The sequence below is a fragment of the Rhinolophus hipposideros genome (genome assembly GCF_964194185.1).
Source record: "Rhinolophus hipposideros genome assembly, chromosome: 21".
Taxonomy (NCBI): domain Eukaryota; kingdom Metazoa; phylum Chordata; class Mammalia; order Chiroptera; family Rhinolophidae; genus Rhinolophus; species Rhinolophus hipposideros.
In genome coordinates, this window is record NC_138067.1 from 46,676,591 (window position 1) to 46,682,663 (window position 6,073).

The window sequence follows — 6,073 nt, forward strand, 5'->3', positions numbered from 1 at the left end:
TATGAGAACCCAACCTTCTTCTATGAGACCAAATGTTGAGTAGATTTTCAAAAATATAAGCCAACACCATGTTATTTGGGAAAATATAGTTATTTTTAACTAAAATAAGTTGTTTATGTAAACATGCAATTAATTTATTATTTTACTTAAATGAATACATATTTTAAAATCACCATTTGAATTTTGATTATGTTGAATATCAATAGACATAATACACACAAACAAAAGCTCTTTGGGGTCCCCTAAAAGTTTTAAGTGCATAGAGAGGTCCTGAGACCAAAGGGTTCAAGCATTGCTGCTGTGTGTCACAGAGACAATATATCAGAAGTAGAGATTTGCCTAATTTTTTTCAATGACCATATAGTGGTCCATTGAGTGGAGGTACAGTTGTCCCCCCTTATCCCTGGGGGACACATACCAAGACCCCCAGTGGGTGCCTGAAACCGCAGATAGTACTGAACTCTGTATATACTATGTTTTTTCCAATGCAAACTCACTTTTTCACTTAAAGGAAGCACTTCACGGTTTCTCTTAGGCATATCTGAATTGTCAGCACCACTATACTTGCACGTTGGGGCCATTTTCAACTGAAATAAGGATGACTTGAACACAAGCATCTCGATACCACGACAGTTCATCTGATCACTGATACGGCTAATAAGTCACTAACAGGCAGTGTCTACAGCGTGGAGATGCTGGACAAAGGGATGATTCATGTCCCGGGCAGGACGGAGCTGGACAGTAAGAGATTTCATCACACTACTCAGCATGGTATGCAATTCAAAACTTATAAATTGTTTATGTCTGGAATTTTCCATTTAATATTTTCAAACCAAAGTTGACCACGGGTAACTGAAACAGTGAAAAGCAAAACCGTAGATGAAGGGGGGAACTACTGTAATTTAACAATAAATTCATTTTTATTATAAATTTAAGTTGTGATTTTCAAATTAAGCAGAGAGAAGGGTACAAAGAACGAAGTGACTCTCTTCCTCTCCCTCTTCTCAATCCCAGTCTTATTTCCCAGAGGGAACAAGTGTTATCAGTTTCTTCTTTTAGACTAGTGTTTCTCCACGTGGGGTATTTTTGCCCCCAGAGGACATCAGACAATATCTGGGGACATTTTTGGATATCACAACTGGGGGGAGGGGGAGGATGCTACTGGCATCTAGTGGGTTAGGGATGATACCCTACAATGCACAGGACGGCCCCCACCACGAAGAATAACCTGGTCCCGCCTGTGACTCGTGCTGGGCTTGAGAAAAACCTGCTTTAGACAACATCTATGCATTTATATATTCTCCCTTGTTTGTGTTTCTGCCTTTATTTTTATTAACACAAATGAGATTTTCCTAAGTTGATTTATGAGCAGTAGCTCTTAACTTGTAAGGGATGAGGGGTCCCTTTGTGAATCAGATCAAAGCTATGGACCCCCAGAAGAGAACACTCATATTCACAAAACTTGGTACATAATTTCAGGGGCTTCACAGACACCCAGAAAGCCCTGCCAGAATTCCTGGAATGTGTGATTTTGAACCAGAATACGCCATCCAGAGGGAGATCACTAACTTCATCCCCATTCCCTTTTACAGACAAGAGGATGGAGGTGCAGAGAGAACAAGGATTTGGTTCTGGGTCTTTTAGGAGGCAAAGAAAAGCAAGGATTGGAACCCAAGCCACCAGACTCCTTAGTGCTGGAATATTTCCACTTCACCCTGAATGAGGACGTTTTAGAAACGCTGATTTTCTCTTCCTGGTACAGCAGGAAAACACGCCACCACCACTCTGTTCCTCTTGAGAAAACACAAAGGGCCCAGCTGCTGTTGATGACAAACACTTGAGCACCTGGGAAACAGCACATTCAGGATGTGAGGCGGGGCGTGGGGTTGGACAGGGACAAGAGGTTGTAATCAACTGCTAGAGGGTAGGAACCTTAGAATCTGTATCCACTCGTTCCCTGAGTCTTTCATTCATTTCTTCATCCATCCATCCATCCCTCCCTCCATCCTTCCAGCACCTGTGGACCGAGGCTGTCTGTCTGCCAAGGCTGGGCTCTGGGGGACACCAAAGTGAACCAGACCTGTGCCTGTCTTTGAACAGCTCCTATTTGGCTGGCTCCTATTTGGCTGATGCACCAATCACAATGCAGAGTGACTGTGCTCTAATGGGGGCAATAGAGGGCATGGCGGAAGCACAGCTGTAATGCCTGATGCAGCATTGGAAGGTCAGGGAGGGCTTCCCAGAGGAAGGAGCATGTACTTCAAATCTTCAAGAGAAGGCAGAGCTTTGTTGTATGGCTGAGAGATGGAAGGAGATTCTGGGCAAGGGAGCCATACTCAGAAACCTCAGAAGCATGAAGGAGCTGAGTGTAGTGGGGGAAATGACTCCAGTTTGCTGGAGGCAGCACCGGGTCAGGTGGCATAAGACAGGACTGGTGCCTTTGGCAAGAAACATAGGTGAGGAACTTAGATTTTCTCCTGAGGGCAGTAGGGTGCCATAGGAGAATTTGGAGCAGAGGCGGGACAGGGTCAGCTCTGAATGTTAGAAAAAGCCTGTAGGGGCCATGTGAAAATTGGACTGGAGGAGACCAGTGGTATAGGCTGGTGGCACAGATAAGAGCAGGACGGAAAGAAGGGTATGGATATGAAAGAGATCCAGGAGGGAGAGAGGTCCACACATAGGGAGTGAGGGAGAGAGAGGCATTGGGAGGCCTTAAGGCAACATTGGCCAAGTGGCCCCTGTGTGACCTTCACAGGGCAATGTGATTTACAGGATGTATTAGTTATCTGTTGTGGTGTAACAAATTGCCACAAACACAGTGGCTGAGAAGAAACACACGTGTTTTATTATCTCACAGTTTCCATGAATCAGGAATCCAGTACAGTACCACTGGGTCCTCTGCTCAGAACCTCACAAGGCTGAAGTCAAGATGTCTCACCGGGAGGTTCGGTTAGGGAGAGACCCACTTCCAAGCTCCCCCATGCTGAGCAGAATTTGTTTCCTTGTGGCTGTGACTGACGTCCCTATGTTCTCGCCAGCAGTTGTCACCCTCAGGTTCTCACCACGTGGCCCCCTCTACAACAGGTCAATTTGCTCCTTGCACGACAGCAGGAGGATCTCTTGCTTTCAGACTCTCTGACTTCTTGACGCTTTTAAAAGAGATCACCTGATTAAGTAAGGCCCACCCAGGACGATCTTTCTTTTGATTAGTTTCAAGTCAATGATTAGGAACGTTAATTACACGTGCAAAATCCCTTCACTTGTCATACAATGTAACCTAGTCATGGGGTGACACCCCATCTTACTCACAGATCTTGCCCACACTCAAAGGGAGGGAATTCTACAGGGTATGTACACCAGCGGAGGGCAATCTTAGAGTTCTAGCGACCATATGGGATCAGAGGGTGGAGGACCTTCTCAGGAGTAAGGACTTAGCAGAATTACCGTGTTTCCCCCAAAATAAGACCTAGCCGGACAATCAGCTCTAATGCGTTTTTTGGAGCAAAAATTAATATGAGACCCGGTCTTATTTTACTATAACATTAGACCAGGTCTTTTATAATGTAATATAACATAATATAATATAATACTGGGTCTTATATTAATTTTTGCTCCAAATGATGCATTAGAGCTGATTGTCTGGCTAGGTCTTATTTTGGGGGAAACACGGTATCTCTGAGTCTACAGTCTCTAGGTCTCCAGGTCCAGCCCATTGGAGACTTTGGCTAATGTGAGATGAATTCACGAGCAAATTGGGAAATTTGAAAGGGCCCATAACTTGTCTGCGACATTCGTTCTGAAGGGTCCTTCCCTGAGATGAAGGGGTGGTTAAGGGGTCTAACGTTTCTATCTTACAAAATGAAGTCCAGAGATGCTCTCTCATTTCTCAGAAAGCTAAACCTATGTCATAGCAATTCCTAGGTACGGATGTGCCCAAGAGACGTGAAAACATTTCCACACAAAAACTTGTACATGAAAGTTCATGGCAGCATTACTCATAATAGCCAAACTGTGGAAATAACCCAAATATCGAATGGATAAGTGAAATGTAGCATATTCATACAACGAAATGTTATTTGGCAATAAAAGGAAATGAAGCACTGACATAAGTTACAACATGGGTGGACCTTGAAAGCATTATTCTAAGTGAAAGGAGCTAGTAACAAACCAACATATATTGTATCATTCTGTTTGTATGACGTGTCTAGAATCTATACAGACAGAAAGCAGATTAATGATTGCCTAGGACTGGGGTATATGTGGGGAGATTGGGAGTGTATGTGGGTGGCTGGCTGAGGTGCAGTCTCTCCTTGGGTTAATGAAAATGTTCTAAAATGGATCTAAATTTGATGGTTGCACTCTTCTGTGATTATAGTTAAAAGCCATTGAATTGTATACTTTAAGTGGGTGAATTGTATGGTATGTGGAGTCTATCTCAGTAAAGCTGTCAGAAAAAAAAAGGAGATAATATCCTCTGAAACAAGAAATCATGATGTAAGTCTGTTACTTAATGTCATGGGATTAACCCATAGAAGAATTAAAAATATTTATATTGGGAGGAAGAGAGAGAAAAATTAGGTCTACATGAGTTAAATCCTTATCTATCAGAGAAAAAAATCCATAATGTTGACACATCCAAAAGATAGTTATTATGTAGAGATAAAGGCAGGTAAGAGAAGCTAAAAGCTTTAAAAGGCTTTTCCAGTAAGGAACAGGATCTGAGGTGGAACAAACTGAATTCTTTTTATTATAATCCCTTACTATTGGCACCTAGTGGGTAGAGACCAGAGATGTTGCTCGACTTCCTGCAATGCACAGCATGCCTCCCAGCCTATGTCAATACTTCCAATGTTTAAAACCCTGTCTTATCTTTATTATCTACTTGTTTTCACCATTTGAAAGTATCTGTTTTTGTTGTTTATTTTCAGTTACCTCGTTTAGGATATAAACAACTCCTCACCCACCCACCCAATCACAGAGAAGCAGTGAAGACAGCAAGGGTCTGGAATCTGAAGCCTTCACTCTGATTTCCACCACTACCACGTCCTACCTGCTGCATGTGCTAACTTCCCCCCGCCTCAATTGTCACATCTTTAAAATGGGGCTAATAACAGGACCCAGAAGACTGACTCAATGCCTGCAAATCACTTAGAGTCTGTAATATCAGTGCTTAATTTATATGGCTTCCCATTATTGTCCGCAGCTGTATTCCTTCTCCTGGCGGAAGAGCAGAGGCGGAACAAATGTTTCTCAATGGAGTGAATTCCAGCCCCCTTCTCTTGAGGCTGGTGTTCTTTTATTCTAAACCAGGGGTGTCCGAATGTTTCTCTAAACTCCTTTCCCCCATGGGGCATGGTAAGTAAACTGAGCTGTAGAAATTCCGGTGGAAATCTGAGCTGCAGGGTACAGGCTTTTTCTGGGGGAGGTAATTGGATGTGTGGGGGACGCAGCTTATCTCTGTCTTCTGTCAGCCCCCAAAACAGAGGAGTTGGCCCAGGAATGGTGCATTGAGTTAAGTGGCTCTGAAGGTCACCTATTGCTGTCCACCCCGGGCAGTCCCTCAGAAAGAGGCTGCTTCATCTCCAGCTCTGCCTTTGATGTCCCCTGTGATCATGGGCAGATCACTGTCCACCTCCAAGCTTCGGTTTGCTAATCTATAATATGGGAACATCAGTGCCCACATTGCAAAGAGTCTGTAAGAATTGCACGAGACCAGAGACCACGAAGCATGCAAACTGCCCAGCCCAGGACTCCGGGCCAGTTACCTTTGCATATTTGATAACATTTGCCTGAGGACACAGTTTAGAATAGTGTGCAAAGACCCTTTCTCATCAATGTTCTCATTTAATTGGAGGCAGTTCCTCTCCCCACTATAACTGAGTCTAGAAGAGAGGAAATGTTTTGCCCAAGTTCACACACATGGGGCATCTCTGAGATTTGAACCCAAGACCAAACCTTCTGCTCTCATTTGATTTTCTACCTCAAGTTGTCCACTCCCTACCCACTGGCTACTTCTAATTCTTCTCAAAATTGTGTCTTGGCCCTCCTACCTAACCCCAGACAGATTTCTTTC